The sequence below is a fragment of the Lagopus leucura genome, unplaced genomic scaffold (assembly GCF_019238085.1).
Source record: "Lagopus leucura isolate 7727_CA_CO unplaced genomic scaffold, USGS_WTPT01 Super-Scaffold_100017, whole genome shotgun sequence".
Classification (NCBI taxonomy): Eukaryota; Metazoa; Chordata; class Aves; order Galliformes; family Phasianidae; genus Lagopus; species Lagopus leucura.
In genome coordinates, this window is record NW_024962271.1 from 7,976,141 (window position 1) to 7,996,101 (window position 19,961).

Sequence of the window (19,961 nt, forward strand, 5' to 3'; positions counted from 1 at the left end):
TAAAGTCAGTTGAATTGGGTTTGACTGCATTAAAAGGGCATTACATGACACAAACTGTATCTGGTTTATCTACATTCCAGTGTTACAGCAGTCATGTTTCCTTTGCAGTTTGTTGCTTAAAGACTGCAGGGGTCACACTGTGTCAGCTGGTGTGTCAGAGTGTAAATAATACCAAAATAAACATTGGATTAACAGAAAAAACATTGTTACTTGGACTTTGGCATTATCAGAAAGTGAGGCTGTAGCGTATGATTATCTCAAAGCAGATGAAGTTGCAGTTTTTGTGCTACGTCTGCTGCTTTTCTTACTTCCACTCTGTTTCTGAAGACAAAGTTATTGGGGTCACCAATAATAATGCAAAACATTGTAGTGTTATGTCTTGGGAAAAAGTGGCAGCTTCAGGAAATTATGGAACAGAACATAATAATTTCAGTTGAGATCAGTAAGTTTTTGTTGTGGTATATCTAAGGCAAGCAGGCAAGAAGTTAGGTGAATGCAGAAGGCCAGCATACCAGGTGCCACAAATGAGAGAGATAATTTGCACCTGTAGGGGAACTGTTATGTCAGGGCCTGAACTGATGATTGAGCACCTGGTGAAGGGGGTGGCTGGCTCTGGAAGTACAGACACAAGTGATTGACTTCATTGAGGTGCTTCCCACCTCATTGGGAGGGGTGAGCCACCCCTCCCTGGGCTCATTTAAGGGCTAGCCTCCAAAGGGAGAACACGTCCTGGATGAGGACTGCCTCCTGAGAAGGAATGTTCCACTGTTATGAGATGCTCATCAGCTGGGTGAGTTGAATTTTTGATGTATACGATTATTGTTATTCCTAACAATACTTTGCCTGGCGTTGCAAAGAACTTGTCAGAAGTGGTTTTGCTGCCTCTTAGGAAGAACAGCACTGTACTGAGAGTTGATTCACTAAACCCACCTGACGGCCAGACAAGGTGTGCGTTTGTGTATGTGAAATCACTAGAAAAATATTTAAAAAAAAAAAAAGAATCTTAAAATGTTCTCTTGTAAACACTGTGAATGCAGTGTCCTAAATAGTGTCTAGTGGTACCAGGATACCATTCCTTATGTTTCATTTGAGCTAGGTATATACACAGTTCAGAAACTTATTTGCGTTAATAGGGTCACTTGTTTTGGTAGTGTTTCTTGTATGGAAATCTTGTGGGATTAAGATGGCAACTGCATGTTCTCTAGATGGTCTTTAGCTAATATGTGAGCTAACTATTGCTTGAGTGACAGTGGAGTGGCAAGTTGTTTGGAGGAGGAAGATACTAGAAAGGTGCTTACAATACCTTGGAAGTATCTTGTATTTTCAGTGCTCTGCCTTGGATGCGAGACACATCAGTGCTCAAGTTACGTATTCCTTCTAGCATGCAGAATGTTTCATTTGCCATTTCTTGCATTGAATTAGATAGTTAAAATGCTTAAAACACCTTGCTGTCCTGGGTATAGGCTGTTATGTAGGACTTGATAGCTGGGACAAGCACCATCATGGAATGGCTACTTAAATATTTCCTTGAGAGTAGTTTTTCTGTGCTGACAGAACAGTTGGAGATAGGTTTCAGCCTGTCTTCCTAATGGAAAAAGCTAACTGTGAGTTTCCATATTGGGGGGGGAAGGAGGAGAATTCTGAAGTGGAAAGTTTAAAGCCACTGCTGTCCATGACTTGATCTTTCCTTGCTTTAGTGAAGGGTTCCAAGGTGAGGTTATAACAATGTAAGTTGTGAAGCTAGAAAAATGTACTTTATCAGTTGCATGCTGATATATAAGCAAGGAAATATCAGGAAATATCAGGCAGTAGTATAAGGCCCCTCAGGATTTCTCATTATGCCTTTGATCTTGTTGATTTCTCAAGAGGAATATATCCTTTGGGCCAAATAAACTGCTAGTCCTGGAAAGGTACAGATGCCTGTTGTTGCTACATCTATTAATTTACTGCATGGGAGCAAATGAATAGATAATTCTGTCCTCTATACATGAATTAATATTTGAGGGAATAGTATAGATGATTGGTTTTTAACCTATTAGTATTTAAGAGTTTCACAAGAAGCTTCAGGTTCTCTCTTTTTCCTGTGTGTTTTTATGCTCCAAAGTCAAAGCATTCTCAAAAAAGAAAACTGGTGGGTTGTTTTTTTTTTTTTTTTTTTTTTTTCCCAATTTTGATGTAAATGATTGTTATATTAGCTATGTTGTTACTAATGCAATTAATAAATCAAGTTATATATAAACAAAAAATGACCTTTTAGGAAAGATCTTGAAGCAATTTGGTTTCTTGATCTTAACACCTGGAGTAGATGATCGCTGCTGTACTGTTTGGAGGCTACAGGGCAGAAGCAAGTTGAACTCTGGTTTGCTTGCATTTTAATCTGGGGTGGAATACAAAAATCATAGCTGGCTATGAACAGCTATTGGCAAAATCTTCTATTAGTGCAGGTATTGTGTTTTCCCATTGTGCTTTGACACTCTCTGGGCTATAGGGACACTCAATTAATGTATTACAGAGTGGAAAAGTAGAACTGCAAAGAGATGTTGGCTGCATAACGTGCAAATTCGTATGTGTCTTGTGCGTTCCATTTGGGGTAGCAACTAGGGGAAAAATAGTTAATTTCCCAAGAGAAGCACAGTGTACACACTCAGTGACTAAAAAATTAAATAGGAAAAGCAAAATAACATGGTGCTACCAATTTTATGTTACAGTCTTGACTGAACTTGGCATTACACTTGGTGTAACACAATGTCCAGAATAGATATCATTAAAATTCTCTTTAGTACCATAAGTAAAAACATGTTTTTTTTTTAATATGTATATTGGAAACAAATATGATTTTTTAAAATAAATACTGACTGTAAAGGAGTCTATATAAATTCTATGTTTTGTCTTGGCCTTGTTTTCAAATCTATTCTAATCCCAGTTGTGTTGGTACAGGACAGGATTTAAATATTTTCCATCTCGTGCCAGGTATGGAAGAAAAAAGTGTGTTAATGTTTGCATGAGAATCAAGATATACGTACATAAAATGCATAAAATCTTCATGCCTGCAGCACTGTTTACAGCATGTTAAAAGTCAGACAGAGGCTCTTGAAAATTCCATTCTGCACTTCATTTACATGCAGTGCTTTCAAATGTGATGAGATGTTCTGCTGAGGTGCTACTAGATTTTGGGTTAATTTTATGTTTACTTATCATTTGTGCTTTGTTTAAAAAAAAAAAAAAAAAATTGCTGACATCTGTAGTTTGCCTTTCCCCCTTACAGAAGGGACTTTGTTTCATCTTCTGAGTTATGATTAAATATTATTGGATGGTGCAAAGGGAGAGCAAGTTAGACTGCATTAGATTTAACCTGCGATTTTCAGCATCTATGGCATACAAGCTACAGGGCTATTCTGTGCTGTCAACTTGTCAGTCTCTAGACTCAAAGATATTTTGCAGCTGAGTGTTTTTTATTAGTGTTCACAGAGCATTTATCATGCAGTGTGTGTTGCCGTAATTAAATTACACACAGTGAAACTCAAAGCAGAAGTTTTAAGCAAAGTGCCTTTTGGTGCCTTTTAATGCTGCTCAGTCTCCCAGTGCAGCCCTATCTCCAGCTAACTTACCTGTTTCAACTGCTTCCGAATTCTGATCCAATATTCTCCACTGACTTGTTTCTGTTCTTGAATCATTCTAACTCCTCCCAGGTATCTCACGCAGGTGTTCTCCAGCCCTATTCCAAAGAGTTGAGAGAGCACCTGGTGTCCTTTTGCGTCCATTCTTTTGTCATCCTTGAGCACAGTACTGTGGTTCAGTTTCTGTGCATCTAGCCTGTGATGTCAGGGAAAATGAAAAAGCAATGAGAAGAAACCTTTTTAAGAAAAGCTGGCATCTACATAAGAATGACAGGTGTGGGAGTATTTCAGGGAAAATAATATAACCCAAGTGGGGATGTTTTTGGGTATATGCCCTTATTTTGTAATCCTGGTGTACAAAATAAGTGTTCTTTTAGACTTGTTTTAGTTAAATTCTAATCCTTGCTTAGGATATTGAGTCTGACCAAGCACTTAGGCGTCACGAGTAGGGCCTTAAAACTCACTTATTTTGTTTTCTTATGTAAGTTAAGATGAAATTGAAGTCTTGTTTTCTATGCTTCCATGTTCACAGTAACTTAAAAAAAAACAACACATGACTATTAGGTGAATGGTGCTTTTTTAGGATCACATTATCCAGTGACAAAAGCTCTAAAGAAGAACAAAAAACTGTGAAATACTGTGAAATTAATAATATGTTTGAGGCACTTGTCAATAGTGAGCATTTCATTGTGTACGGATGAGTTCACTTTTTACTAGCTAATTATAGTCTCGTTTTGCAGTTTTGTTTTCTACATTTGATCTTGATTTTTGTACAAAATGAGCTTCTCTAAATCCATGTTAAGGTTAGTTGGATGTCTAGTAGCACTTCTATTTTGATATTTGTTTGTCATATTTAGCTTTTTTATGACAGTATCTGTCTGTTCTGGAATGTGCTTTCCTTTGCACTTCTGAATGCTTGCTGGTTAAAGAAAATGTGGCTAAAATGATCAACTTTTTACTGTTTTTACAGTTGTTGTTTCTCTGCCAGTTTATTTTCTGTTTGCAAAGCCACTTACACGTGGTTGAATTTGGTACGGGCTGTACATTTCTTCAGTAGAGCTTTAGCCACCAAAAATTGTATGTGTGTAATTGAAGTCTTCCTTTGAACGAACATGCTAATTTCTAAAGAAGAGGAGATTCTTGGAATATTAAGAGTGGTTATTAGACTGGTGGTTATTAGTGGATGTTGGACTGGTTTTCACCAGGGATGCCCTACTGTCCATTAGCAGCCATCCCAACTTGGTGTGAATCTTTTCTTGTTTTGTGAGAATTATTTTTTACTGTGTGCAAATTATTGACCTTCAGTATCAAACAACTTCTTAGTCTAAATTCTTTAACAGAACAAACGTAGGTAAGCAGATCTTGCCTAGTTTGGTTTAGTTCCCCTATGTAACTTTCACATTAATCCAGGTTACTTATTATAATTTAGCAGCTAAGACTCAACAGCTACCTAATTTTTGTAGGATTCCTTCCAAGACTGCATGATAATGGAGCAGCTTGTAGTGTTGAGTGACCTTCTCTTGTAGTAATTTCTCCCCCTGGGTATTGAAATTGATTTTCTTCCTCTTGGCATGTGAAGAGTCGAAGTGTGCCCCTTGCCCTGAATCTCCCATGAGCACATGGTGGCATCTGAAACAAATAATGTGGATGCTGCTGCTTACAGGTCCTCAGTGTAGCAGAATCAGGAAATAGAGAATGTTTTCAGTCGGTTTCCCTCTGTGCTGGGGTATCATTTAGTTCAGAAACAGTGTTTACTGTAGGTTACATTCTGTCAGATTGTTTTAGGGGTGCTTGAGGATGTGAGTAATAGGGGGGATTTTAACTATTAAGGTCAAAGGCATCATGTGCCACAGAGCGAGAAAGCACCAAATGAGATCTCTGACCACCACAGAGCTGTGTGTGTTTATCTGTATATCTAGTCTTTAACACAGGGCTAAATACGTTGCCTGTGGTTGGATACATGCAATCCCTTTATGGTGCCATTACATTCAGTATATTTGAAATGCTTGAGAAGTTTCCTACTGCGAGGGAGCCTGTGTGGGTGGCAGCCATGTAGCCTGACAGTGCTGACCCTCTGGTTAGGAAACTTGTGTCAGCCATTCAAAGTGTTTCTTCAGTATGTGGAGTTCTGGAGCATGCGTGATCAAAACAAGATGCGTGCCTGGAAAGTTTTTATGCTTAGAAATTCGGAATATGGGAATGTAGTGTTTGGTATCCTTGAAGAAGAAAAGAAAATGAAACAATGCATCAATAAAATAAAGAATCACATATGCTTGTAGTTGTCAAAACTGCCGAGAATTTACTGAGTTGGATAAAATGTTATAAGAGAATATGCCAGTGTGTCTTGTTGGAACGTCATTTTGTTTGCCTTTTGCATATGTGAAAGGTGAAGAGAGGGTAGCAAAAGACTGGTAGTTTAGAAGATGAAAATATTTTTCCTTCATTTAATGAATTTTTTCAAGTGATTTTGATATGTTAATTTAGACAATTTTGACAGAAACAACTGCTACAGAAACTTACTAAGAAAATGTTGTGCCTGAAACTACAAGTACTTCAGTCTTTGTCCCCACTGCATTGGGCTTATCACCTCATGGAGACATTATTGGTAGTCAGGTTGAAGCCCTGCATGGAGGTCTCTAAATAAGCAGAGATAAGAAAAATAGATAGCATAAAAGCATGTTCTGAGAGTGTTTCTGAATTGGAGAAGGAATTATGTTGTTGAGGCAGAAGTCAAGTATGATGCATGTTTTAGGACAGTATGAAGAAGTTTTTCTAGGAAAAGGAAATGCTTTGAGTCCACAGGAGGCACTCGCTCAATTCTGCATATTTACAACTTTTTCCTTCCTTTCCACTATGCTGTATAGTCATTTTCTCTGACTGTTCTTGTCTTTCGTCAGTTCAGTAAATCCTTCTTCTTTGCATGGAGAAAAGCAAGTAGTGAACTCCTGAACATGTATGTGCAACAGATACTGGAATACTTCAGTAGTGCTTATTTATTTGTAGAGTTAAGACAGTGTTGCATCAGCCGTACGTCCAGTGAAAATTAACGACATCTTGAACTTGCCTGTTGTCATTCTGTGGATCTGGAATAATTCATACATTTACTAGAACAAAACTACTGAATGCCAAGTATGAGTACCTGAATTGACACTGTATAGTTCACAGGATTATGAATATATATAGAGATATTTATTCAGCTTTAATATTTATTGCAGCTAAGTGTATGGCTGCACACTGGCAGCTTTGGTACACGTGTACATGTGTGTCTGAGTGCTATTTTTGACTTGTGATTCCCTCTACTTCAGTTCCTTGCTCCTAGCAGAACTAACTTGAAAGATTGTCTGGAAGATTACTTCTTGGGTAGCAGAATGACTGTGAATTGGGCAACTGATAAGTAATACTGTGCAATTCTCTTTTAAGTATATACATAATCATTAGAAAATAGTAATGTACAACAAGCAGTAAACATTTGCTTTAATTCTAAACAGCAAAACTGAAAATATTTGAAAGTGAATGGTTGCTCTATTCAGCACAAGGATAAACATATGTTGGAGAAGTGTGTGATTCCATTTAATCTTGGTATTGATTAGAATACAATTGTTCAGCCAATATCCCCAAAACGTTGAGAAGGAAAACAAAGTGAGGAAAATACAAACAGTAATCTTCAGCAATAAATCAGTGAAGTAAACAAATGTTATGTGCATTTAAGTAATAAAGACATACTAGTGTAGAGAATGAATTATGTTAGCAGGTGAAATTCCTGTTAGCGGGCAGTTAATGAAAAAGGAAGATGATAGAAGGGAGATGGCAAACTAAATGGGTGAATAACCTGTGTGTATAAGGTTTCATGATAAACGAATCTAAACAGCAGTCATTAAATATAATTTTAACAAGATCTCGAGAACAATGGTATAAGCAATTGAAGAGGCAACAACCCATAGTGGGGCTGTAACGTGTTCTTTCCTTCAGTGATCGTGATAGCATGCTAATTATAATTGTCAGTAACAGCATCCTGTGGTGAGCTGAAGAGTTTCACTGTCATCTTTACATGAATGTATTGTGAAAGGGACGACATAGACAACTCTATAAAGAAAAGGAGAAGAAAGGAAAGAGAAAGAAAGTGCTGAGATAGACAGCAAGTGAACTCCAGAGAAGAGGATTTCAGGTAAAAGAAGTAATATAACTAAAATTAAGAGCCTTCTGTTCAAAAGGGACAGAAATAATATTGAAAACAGCGTCTGTTTCCCTTTGACACCTTACAAAATTTAAAATAGAATTTTAAATACCTTTTGCTCTTTAATACAAAGCTTCACTTAGTCGGGGCTATTACATAGCTTCAAAAATCTCAGCTCAGAGAAGGAAGACTGTCTTTTTATCTGGCAGTTAGAGCTCACACTCTTTCTTCCTCCCCTTCTGTCTTATCACATACCCTCTCTGCTTCTTATTTGTATTCACCTGCTTTCTAATTAGCATCCCATAAAGTTACACACTTACAGTTTATTTAACCTCAACTCATGACACTGGCTATTATCCCTTGCATCAGGGAGGATGATCATTAGAAGACCTTTACAGAGTGCACCTTATTACTTGTACATGGCAGATATCAATTACAAGGAAGGTCTAATGGGTCTGTAGTCATTAGAAGTCTACAAAATAAAGTTTTAGTGGAGGTTTCTATCTATTCCACAGAGCAGAGGGTCATATAAAATAAGGTTTCTGTCACGCTTCTAGCCTGAGTGTCTTTAAATGAGAAAACTGTATGCTGCAATCTCTTACAATTTTGAAGAATATCTTCTGATCTTTAAAGTAGGGAGGAAAGAGATTTGATGTAAATGCAAATTCTTGACAAGCAAAAACAGGATGTTGATTAGTGCGTATGTTTAAATATGTATTTATATATTAAACTAATGATGATGTTGGTCAAAAGCAGTGTGGTTTAGACAAATTTAACCTATCATTTTTCTGACATCAGTGTATAAAAAAGATCAGACCTTCAAACTGAAAGAATGCACTCTAGATATACAAAGGAGGGAAAATTTCCGAACATGAAAATGCCATAACTTCATTTTAGGAAAATTGAAACTGTGGAAAAAGAGACTATTTTATTATTCTGAAAATGAATGAAACAACTTGCAACTCAGACCAAGTTTTTGCTGTATATGCCTGGAATAGCTTTACACTTCTGATACAACTTGAGTTATTTGAGCAGTGTTTGCTCTGCTTTTCCATCTGGGACGTTTAAGGCCTCAAACATATTGACTGTTATAAGCTTTTATTGCTTGTGGATTTCCTTTACTGTGTGCTTCAAATGTTGGATAGTGATTCCATTACATATCAATCAGATGTAATGAATCATTATTGAAGTTTCATGAATGCTCCTTTAGAATGCTACCCTGAAACAAATAATCAATACATCTGCGTGATGAGGGTAATTTTTTACAATGAGAAATGTAACTGACTTTAAAAAGAAAAATAAATATTACTATTGAGGTAAAGAGATCTGATATCAGCAGGTACAGACACATAAAGTCTCTGGCCAGGTCATTTTATTATTTTATTTTTTCCACAAAAATGAGATGATTGCAGAACACTGTAGTTCTTACGAAAATTCACGTGCCACGTAGCTGAAGATGAAACAATGCCATGTGGAAAGAGTTATGACAACAGAGAGAAAATTCAGAGAGATTCTCTCTACTTGTGGTCTGCTTGTTCCAGCCTTCTCTGTGGTTTCTGAGGTAGATAAACTGCACTCAGGTGTGAGAAGGAGGCCACTTCAGGTGAGAATTGTCTCTTTAAACTGAGAAAATAAGAATCACAAGCCATAACACCTTTTTAGAAAGTAGCAGTCTCTGTTTTAAGGGACTGTACGGGGTGTCTCAGAATTGAGGTTCTGAGATGGCTCTGGAAAGTGATGGTTTAAACTCAAGTTGCTTTAGCTGTTCATGAAGCCATATAACACAGTGTTTTTGGTTTTAGATTCGCAATCAAAGATAACTGAGCATATTGTTTGCTGTACTCAATAGGAACTGGACATAACTATTTTATTGTTTCTGTTTTGTGAATTAATAGATGCTGTCACTGATTAATGTGTACTATGGGGAGCAAGAGATAAGAGACCTAAGTGCAATTTCAAGGTAACAATTTGAGCTCAAATTATGAAATATTAGGTGTTATCTATCATCAGTAGCCCAAACTTGATTTTTTTTTTTTTTTTTTATTTGAAGATGTGGACGCAAATATTATTTGGTAACATTCAATTTCATGGTTAGCTTCTAAAGTTGATTTTAATGAGTAATAATGAAAAATATCATATAGGCATGCTTACATATTAGCATGCAAGGGCATCAGATAGGCATCGCTTACAAGGTTTGTTTTTCTACAAACCTGTTAATCCACACTCTTGTCTAAAGATGAAGACAGTTATGATGCCATTTTTAAAGGATACAACTTCTGTATTACCAATGAAGATGTTGCAAAATCTATTGGCAAAGATAGAAATCATATTTAAGGAAAAAAAGATTGACAAGACAATCTAATCCGTTGCACAGTGTATTCCAGAATGTGATACAGAGTGTCCAAAACTTTATGGACAATCATGTAGCTGCTTGGCACTAAAAGCACATTGTATGGATATGAAAAAAGATTTAGCTTAAGCTTTTTCTATGCACATAGTACATGGGACGCTAATGTTCTCAGTTTCAGCACTTTCACTGGTGCTTCACATAGGAGCCTTCAATGAATTGGAGAAAGAAGGAGTATGAAAGAGGAGCAAAAAGAAATATCTTTCACCCATACGCGCTTAGGAGTATTGGAACCCCTAGCCAGGAGTCATGTTGGGCTGCTGTTTTGGTATGCTGGGTAACAAGATTGAGGATTGTTATTATAAATTTCCAAAGAAATTATCTGAGATCTTTAGTAGGAGATAATTATATATTTAGCAAACAGATTTTACTGAGATGACGCATTGTGACCAGCTGGAAACTTTTTTAATCATTAAATCAACTGTAAAGACAAGTGTCAAAGAATTTAAGGCTGGATTGACCATTGAAGTCAATTATCACCTTTGTATTTCCTCTATTACCACCTTTAATTCTATTGCCTAGAGAGCTTTTTCACTCTCTCCCTTTTTTTGATTCTTCTGGAACAATCTTAGTAAACAGATGAAAGGGAAATGTTGTGGAGAGAACCTTGCAGAAAGGATCTGAAGGAAAAGAAATGTTGAGCTTTCCTTATTTGGTGTGTTTTTTTTTTTTTTTTTTTTTTTACATCTTCAGTTTTTCTCCTCCACTCTAAGTATTCTTAATCAGAACAAATAGTATGCACTAGAAGTAGGCATTCTTTTACCTGAAGAAGGGCTAAAAAAGAAAGCCATTTTGGAGGATTCTGTGCTACTACTAAAAACAGTTGAAGGGGTTTGTTATGAAGGATTCTGAGCTGTATAAACTTAGGAAAAAAGCTTACTTCGTTTTGGAGGAAAGCTTGGATGGTGACCTAAAAATGTTTTTCCTTATGTAGTAAGCAAAATCCAGTGGTTCTATGAGCCCCACTAGGCTTGTGCATTGAAATCTTGCCCAATTTCTTAAAATCTTACCTTTGTACCTCAAATTTAAAATTAAATTACGAATGTATCTAAATATGTGTATTTTTTTTTTAAAGCTTCATTAACATCTTTTTGTTTGATTGCTCAAAATTTGCTTGAAATTTCAGAGAACTGGTTAACTGGAGCGATTTTAAAAACATTCCATGTTTTTGAAAGTTATGACGTAATGCTGTGGAAAGCGTCTTGTAAGAGATTTCTTGTAAGAAGCAAAGGGGGAAATAATGTTTACCAAAAAAACTCAACCCTACCCTGAAACCTATTATCACAGCAGATACGTAATTTTATCTTTTTAACCATTTCCCTGAGACTAACATTTTTCTAACTGTAGTGGTAACCTTAGGGCAATTATCTCACAAGTTGTTTTCTTTGTGCAAAAATGTCATCTCTGTTTTAATGACAGTAATCAATAATTAGATATCTGTAAACTCTGTCAACAAAGGACTTAAATAATATCTTTGGCGTAGGCTGAAATCAGTTTTCATTGCAACCTGTTTGTAAATCATTTGAACTAAATATCTCAAGCTGAAAATGTAAATGTTTTTGTTTTTAGTGTAGAGATGAGGTCAGCAAGTCTGCAACAAATATGATTACTTGGATGGAGGTGACATGATTTACTTAAATCAGGCAATTTGCCCATTAAAGCATTGAAGCCTCAACTCATAAAGAGACTGCGTAGCAGATGAACTATATAATGTCTTCTAGCATTTGTTATGTGAGGTGATTTGAATGAGAAGAACAATTACACGTAAAATGAATGTATTTCTATGCTGACTGGGAAAAATCCTAGTTTTGCATCAGGAGGTGGCTAGTTTTCATCAGTAAAATGGGCTCCTTCATAAAAGCTTCTGTACATATATTGTACAATTAACTGTATATAGATATGTTTAAGTTTATATTGCCAGAACAACCAATGCAGGGATGAATGATTGGAGTGTTTACTTACCTACAGTCCTCTCCCTCCCTCTTTCAAATTCTGATCTTTTCTCCTTTCCTTCTCCCCCATAGGAGAAGGTTGGGTACTAAAAACCTCAATACAGTGTGTGGGTTCCCTCTGCCTTCAATTAGCAAGGGTTATTAAACTGGTGAAATCTTAAACTGCTGTGTTAGGTTCCTTCCAGCGTTATGAGTTGAGCCAGAGTCTACACAATAAAACCTGATTGATTAACAAAGAATGAAGTTACAGTAACTGCTGCCTGATCTCATATTTTCTATGCATTTCATGGAGTAAAAGTGACTGAAGTAGGAGATTTGGGGTTAAATCTGGAAGACTCTCTGCATGTTGCTAGAGCATGTGCTTGAATTTAAGGAGGTTATGCAGGAATGTCTTCAGTGGGTTGTATTGCTCTTGTGGTCCAAGCAGCCATTTGTGTTGGAATTTTCAATGCTGTAGACCTTGGGTCTGATCTAGTAAGATGGCTGTATGGTGTGGTATGAAAAGAGAGATAAGATTTGTAAAGGATGAGTTAATTTTTTAATTAGTATAGCTAATAGTTTGCTTACTTCAGAGTCTGTTTTTTCTTAATCACTCCCATATTTTCCACCTTTACAGGCATATACATTTCAATATGCCATGAAATACAGGCATCTGTTCAAATTAAAAAAAAAAAAAAAAAAGCTGGGACAGTGGATTGTGACTCTTTAATTAAAGCTTATAAGAAATTTAAGATGCTAAATGTTTGTGGTTTGTACAGCTATTTTACAGACCGCTTTGTGTTTACTGCTGGCAAAGGAATAAAAGTTTCTCTTTCTTGAAGAAGACCAAGGTTGCAGAATTTTTGAAGATTAGAAATCCAGGTCTACTAAAGATCTGTAAGAGACAAATTTGTTCAGCCTTCAGCTCAAAACCTAAAAATATATTAAAAAAAAAAAAAAAATATCTTGACTATACTGTAATTTTATAGGATCACTTTTGAGCTTCATTTGGACAATACTGTCTTGCAATAGAGAGGTGAAAAAAGATGGAAATTGGAAGTTTCTAGAAGTTCACTTCACTTTACATGTCAGTGCAGTGTCATTCAGTGGGATTGTGAAAATACTCATTTGTTGCTCACAGATGGGCCTTGGCTCTAGTCCCCACTCTCTAGAGCTTGGTATAATATTAACGTGTGTATTCAATGGGAGAAGTGGGCTACTGCAGAAGAGCCGACAGTGTAGTTACTGCAGACCCACTTAAACATCTGTGAAGAGGGAAAAGGTTTGCATCATCTGCGAAGAGACCACAGTGCATTGCTTAAAAAGCCACCCAGTGTCCCAAGTGGATGTTTTATGTAAGAGCAGCTCTTCCAAAATTGATGGCTCTGAGCACCACCTCCAAAAACAGTACTGTTGCTATTGGTCTGGTATCTCCTCTCTGCTGCATCGTATTGCAATTAAGGAATATTTACAAACTCATCGCAGACTTTAATTCGCTTTTCAATACAGTGAAAGGGATCTAGTAATTTTATGATCTGTAGTTCAGTTGCTTCAGATTAAGCTCACTTTTTAACTGTGAGTGTGAAGGAGAATAACTGGTTAATCCTGACAAATGGTGAAGCTTTCTCACTGTTAAAGCACCGCGTATTGTAAGTCCTCGGTACTCAAAATAATTCAAAATAACCTTTTAAATTAAACGGGCACTAAATTCAAAATTTAAATATTTGACTGTCCCTGGAAGTGACAGTATATAAAAATAGTCAAGAGTAACTTTCTAATGTCAGTTATAAAACCATAAAGCTGGAGAAGGAATAAATACAAGGAAAACACTGATTAATCCCCCTGTGTTGCAGTGCCACTTCATACTGTTGTAATGTGGACCCTTTCCTCCGATATTGCTCAAGAAATACAAACAAGAAGCATTTATTATCTCTGAAGTAGTGTATGCTGTAGAGTGCTGAATAAGGAAGTGAGGTATTGCAGCTGTTATCTTCTGAACTAACTGCTACTGCGTGTTGCATGACCAGCCCTGGCAGGGTTTTTGTTCCCATGAATGAATAGGCTATAAATCTGTCGTGGCTGACACTAGCAGCACTGCTGGAGAGTGTAAAGGGAAAATTTGCAGAGGAATCTTGTGGTCTTTGCTTGCCTGGAAAATGAGTTCAATAAAATGGAGGTGATCAGTGCTTATTTATAGGCCGAGCTGATACATCCAGCATTGGCTGTCAGAGTTTAAGTTAGTGTTTCCTCATTTATGTTCACTCTGTAAAGCAAAACATGGCACTGTAAAAAGCTTATATAATGCTGTTATACTGTGCTAGTCACTATTGTCGAAAATAGATAAAGCAAAATAAAGGGAGGAAAAGATAAAAGCACAGATAAAATGTACAGGAAGGAAATGGAAGAGGCTGGCAGATGCTGAGACTCTGAGAAGGGATGTGAAGCTGCTCAGAGTCATTGTGCTTGAACCCTGGGCTGAAGGAGCTTGGCAGTCACTGCTGTGTCATAACAGCAGAAGCATTTTGAGAACTCTGCTCTGTAAGGCATGTGGATTTCTCCTTTGTATGCAGAGTTCCCACTAATGCAGACCTGAAGGTATGCTGGAAGTGTTCATTTTGTGTAATGCAGATGGCTTGTATTTGAATTTGTGTTATACAGGAAAGTATTTAGATAAGACGAATCCTAAACTGAAGTTACTGAAGATAGAATTTTATGGTTTTTTTATGCTTTTAAGTAGATGTTAACAAAGCAAAACACTTTTTCATTTCTGTTTTTGTTGCTTGGTGACATTCTATAGACAAACCAATGTAAGGTTGTTTGGGGGTTTTTGAAACTACTTAACTATAGCAGCAAGAAATGTAGAGAGATGTTAAGTATGGAGAACAATGCCCTGCTGGTTTTTCCCTTACACTTTGCATTTTTCTGCATTAAAAAACAGCAGCCACAAAACACCACCACCAAGAATTTTGTTCAAAGCAGGTACACTGCTCAGGAGCCTCCACCTGGACTGCTGCTGAGTGAGAAAGCTTCACCTGAACGTAATTCATTTAAATCTGTAAGAAGTCATGTGCTGTTAAAGTGGGGGTGGCTCCGTGTGGCAAGTTTGTGAAGTGCAATTCTCTTGAGTGTGGGCAGGGTGGGTTTGCAGCTGGTCAGGATGCTCTGATGGGAACTCGGATGCAGGGAAGCTAAAAATTAGATTTGCTGGAGAAATGCGATTAAAGATAATTTGTCCTCTTCCTATGAATTATCAATGCGGTCAAACTTATTGTCTATACCTGTAATTCATGCTGTGTTCAAAAGTAAGTGAAGTAAACCTGTGTTCTTGCTTCTGCCTTGTGATGGTATGCTGAAAACTTGTAGGCTGCATTACTCCTACCTTGATAGAAGTGTCCTCTGCCTGACAGCAGCGAAGATATGGAGTTAACTCCTCAGAAGGGGAACATACGTGGTGTAATATGCGGGGGTGTTTTATTGTTTTTCAGTGAATGCTTAAAAAATGAGTAATTCTAAAAGAACTTAAGAGACCATTGTTGTTAAAGCCTTTGGTCAGTTTATTTCCACAAGAAGTTCTCTTGTAAAAATAATTGGAGGTTAGGTATGTGAATACAATTCTTCTTCTATCAGTTGAAATGAGAAGCAGGAGAGGACTGGAGTTCTTAATCCATATTTCCTTTAAAGATTTTCTCCAGGTGTGGTTGAATGAGATAATACTTTAAAAAAGAAAACAAAACAAAATTAGCAATATATTGTTTTAGTCTTGCAAATCCTGTTAGCTGTAAGTCTGTAGGTTGTAAAATTGTCTTGCCTTGCATTTCTTTATGGAATATGAAATATGTACTGACTTGTTTTTTTCTGTTCTTTAGCACTGCAAAATTTATTTCAGTATCAAAATTGGTGCAAAGTTACCAGAAAAGTGTGATTGTCACTAGTTCTGAAATTTTCTTGTAGTAGTCATGAAATGTTTTGAAGGTATTTTAGACTATTTGAATGCATGGAAATGCTTTGAAGAGCATTTTAACTAAGAATGCCAAATTAAGTGATAATGCTCATTACTGCACTGGTTCACATAGCAGTCAGAGCCAGTTTGAGTCATGCATAAATGTCACGGATTTGACCAGATCAATCTATGTCCGTGACAGGGGCGACAGGCCTTTGCCCTCCCCCCCACCCCAATCCCACAAAAATGGGAAGGAAGGGAGGAAAAGAGCAGCGGCAACAATCTATGGAGGAAAACTTATTTTACTATAATATCGGAATACAAGATAACAAAATATATACAATTTAATTGAAATTGAGATGAATAAACCGGACAAGATGAGAGAGAGAGTTCCCGGGACCGAGTCAAACCTGAAAAGCTTGGAACGGCTAGGAAAGCACCCTCCAGCACCCACTGCAAGGCAGCAAGAGAGCGCCCCCCCCACCCGGAAGGGCCAGATCCCGTGACTTCTGTAATGTACAGGGATAGGTACTTGGAATTGGGGCAGTGACACTTTAATGCCCCGTACACTACATGATGTTTTGATGTGGAATACTGAAACCCAAAAACAAAAAACAAAAACAAAAAAAACATAGAACCATGACAATAAAGAACCCAATGCTTGACCTATTATGACCTATTCCATTTCCAGAGTCTTTATTCCATGATTCAACTAAGGGGCCTTAGAATTTTATTAGTATAAAAGCAAACAAAAAATACCAACAAAACCAAACAAAATAGAGACCCCCACAAAACAAAAATACCCACCCAGAGAAACCCAAGAACCCCAAACACAGTTGAGTGCATTGTTGCATCTTTCTGACTCCAAGAGAGCCTGGAATGCCCGAGTTATTTCTGAGAAGTTCTTTTTACATGCGACTTGGGTACTACAGATTCCTAGTTTGTCTAACAGTAGATAGAGCAGTATAATCATGTTTCTACCTTACACTGTAAGAATTAGTGTACATGTTTTGTTAGCAAGAATCTTGTTTTCTTTCTTTGAAGATTTGAAATGCTTGCAAAATAGTTGTTGGTTCATTAAGACAAATGTTTTCCTTTTCATTAAATTAATAGTGCTTAGGTTTTATTGTCCTGTCTGAAGCATGAGTCTGAATTATTCTTTATCTTGCCATGCAGTTCTTGTTAATGGTAATGGATATATTTTCCCTTAAAATAGTTTTGTCTGTGAAGAGTATTGTGCTCATCTGCTTCAGTGGGCTGGAGGGAAGTTGAAGTGGATTGGGGGTACTAAGTCAGATTCAAAAACACACAAACAGAAACTAAACATTTGAAGTATGTGATTCTTCTGAGCTTCTGCTTTTTTTCAGTTAGGTGTTGGAAAAAAGTTACTGTAGTGAGGGTCCTTCAACAGCAAATCAGAGTATGTAGGCTTAAAATTCAGTCCTTGTATGAGTGTATTAGTAAAAAATGAAAGAGATGCTTTCAAAAGCAAATATCAAGTTGTCTAACAGAGGATTTTCTTTACCCCTGAATAAGCATTTACATGTTTTCACTCTTCTCTTAGAAAGTACTTGTACTGTTTACAAGTGCCACATTAAAAATATGAATAAAACTAATTGGATCCAGAATGTTGCAAGTATAACATCTGGAATAAAAAGAATCAGCACATCAGCTGTTTTGTAAAGACTAAGAAGCGAGGAGGAAAGGGACTTGCACAGTTTGTGTTGCATTGGAAAAGTGCAGCGATTATTCGTCACACTAGAGCAGTACTTTTTAATTACCTACAGCTACAACTTCTTAAATACAACAAATCAGACAGAAAACACGGTAGGTGATAATGACAGGCACTTGCTGATGCAGGCTGAAGTAATGTGTTGTACAGTGTGCCAGCTGCCTTTCCTTTAAACATGCACATCTGTGTGAATGAAGGAGGATTAAAAAACCCTTGATTTAAAACAAACAAACAAAAAAACCCCATAAAACCTCAGTGTATACATCTCTGAAAAATTTAGCCATAGATACATTTATTTCCACTAGAGAAATAAAGCGAAGGTGGTCAAAGAAGTTTAAAAAAAAAAAAAATTGAATTAAAATGTTTAAAATATTAACATATCCTACTTCTTGTACATCTGCAACATAAATATAGTTAAAATTGAGCTATTTTTAAAACTTCTGTGGTGAGTGCCAGATAAAGGGGCATGTGCACAGCAGCCTGTACTTCTGAGTGGATGTGCAAGCACACATCTTGTCTGTAAAGGATGAGACTAAGTGCCGAATTTTCTGTGGGCACTGTAGGATGTGTAGGATTCAAATGATTGTAGTCACAGTGCTTGGTTTAAAATCCTGGTAATCCATGAGTGCAGTGCTGTGTGACTACATTAACACTTCAGAATAAAGGATGGCAAGTGGGCAGATTTGCATGCAAATTAAATTTTCAACAATATTTCTGCATGCAACTTCCATTACAGTTGGGCAACTTTGCACAATTGAAACTGATGACTAAGAAAAGCATTTATAATTTAGAAAATTACAACAGCAGTGGCTGTAATCACCCAGGTTAGCTGCTAAAGTGCCTCTAGGGGGTTGATTAGAAGGTGGAGAACCTTTAAGAGGCTCATGAGGGAGAATCAAGCACTGGGGATTGAAACAGTGGAAGAGGAGCTGTTACAGTGAGGACTGCTTGCAAAAAAATGGAGAATGAACTGATGTAATACAGGTGACTTCTAATCAGTGGGAAGAATTTTGATCACTCAAACATAATTAAGAGCTGTTAACAGTATGATATAGATATCAGAATCAAGGCCCTGTTTTGTTGAAACTGTCTTTGCAAGACTTCATTAAATGACAAAAAAAAGAGGTGACTGGTGACATGAAGAATGCAAAGAAGAGGAAATGATGTAGTGTGCGCATAGTCCCCAGAAGTACAGGAACATTCATTATCCCCATGTGAAGCTCTGGACACGTCTCCACATCACTTCAACATATGTAAAAGATTTGGTTTGTATTTACATTATTGCAGTTGGCTTTGTGGAGGATCCATGTAGAAATGGAGCATATAGGGATGAATTACAGTCTTTTATAACTCAGAATGTACTGTTCTCTCCTGACACCTGTGTCAGCCTAGGAATGTGCAAGTGAAACACCTCATTCTTTTTTGTTAGATGTAATTTTGGTGCTCAGTCCTTTACCCTTATTGTTAGAGAACTTACAAGTGTTCTTTCATTGTGATGGTGATTTCTTTTGTCTCATAGAAAGTTAATAAGGGTATTATTTGATATTTCTAAGTTAGTCTCTTGTACCAAAACAGATCCTTATGTGTTAAAAATATTTCTCATATTGCTTTCTATCAATTTACTTTAAATTTTGGATTGGTTCATTAGCAGACTGTTGAAGATCATTACAGTCATGACTGGAAGTGTTGGCAAGGTGATAACGAAATAATCCATGATCAGGTTGATTTTTGGTTGGGGGAGTGGGGTGGCAGGCATATAATGATCAATGATAACTGAAAATAGGAAGGAAGGAGTGAGAACTTTCTAAATTTTGTATAGGTTTGTAAATTGCTCATACTGCCTAATAAGAGGTTAGTTGGAAGTGTGTTTGCTAGTGGAGGCCATGCAGACCTCATAAATTTTCAAGAATTATATTCTTCCACACATTCGAAGCCAGGTTGTGTTTTATGGCATCCCAGTTATGGAGATAAGTGCTACTTTGTCTGAAATTGAGAATACCTCTTGATCTATTCTTAGCCGTAGTCAAAGAAGATTCAGTATAAACCCCACGGTTCTTGCACTTAATCTGAGCAGATAGATCATGAAGATATGGACCTATTTATCAGTTTGGAAAGCACCAGTGAATCTTTCTTGCCCACAACACGATGTGTGCTGATGTC

At 36.9% G+C, this 19,961-nt stretch overlaps 2 long non-coding RNA genes across 4 annotated transcripts in view; both read left to right on the top strand.

Annotated features, from left to right (window-relative positions):
- The first annotated feature begins 256 nt into the window (after positions 1-256).
- Positions 257-19,961, top strand: part of LOC122183175 — a 368,354-nt gene continuing 348,649 nt past the window's right edge. For both annotated transcript variants that reach the window (XR_006180127.1, XR_006180126.1), the window contains exon 1: positions 257-790. This is a non-coding gene — a long non-coding RNA (uncharacterized LOC122183175). The remainder of the gene's footprint in view (positions 791-19,961) is intronic.
- The window catches only part of LOC122183176, a 39,155-nt gene continuing 26,916 nt past the window's right edge, over positions 7,723-19,961 (top strand). The window contains exon 1 of one of the 2 annotated variants that reach the window (XR_006180131.1): positions 7,723-7,782. This is a non-coding gene — a long non-coding RNA (uncharacterized LOC122183176). Of the gene's footprint in view, positions 7,783-9,690; positions 9,752-19,961 lie in introns of those variants that run through there. The other variant, XR_006180132.1, reaches the window with a different exon arrangement.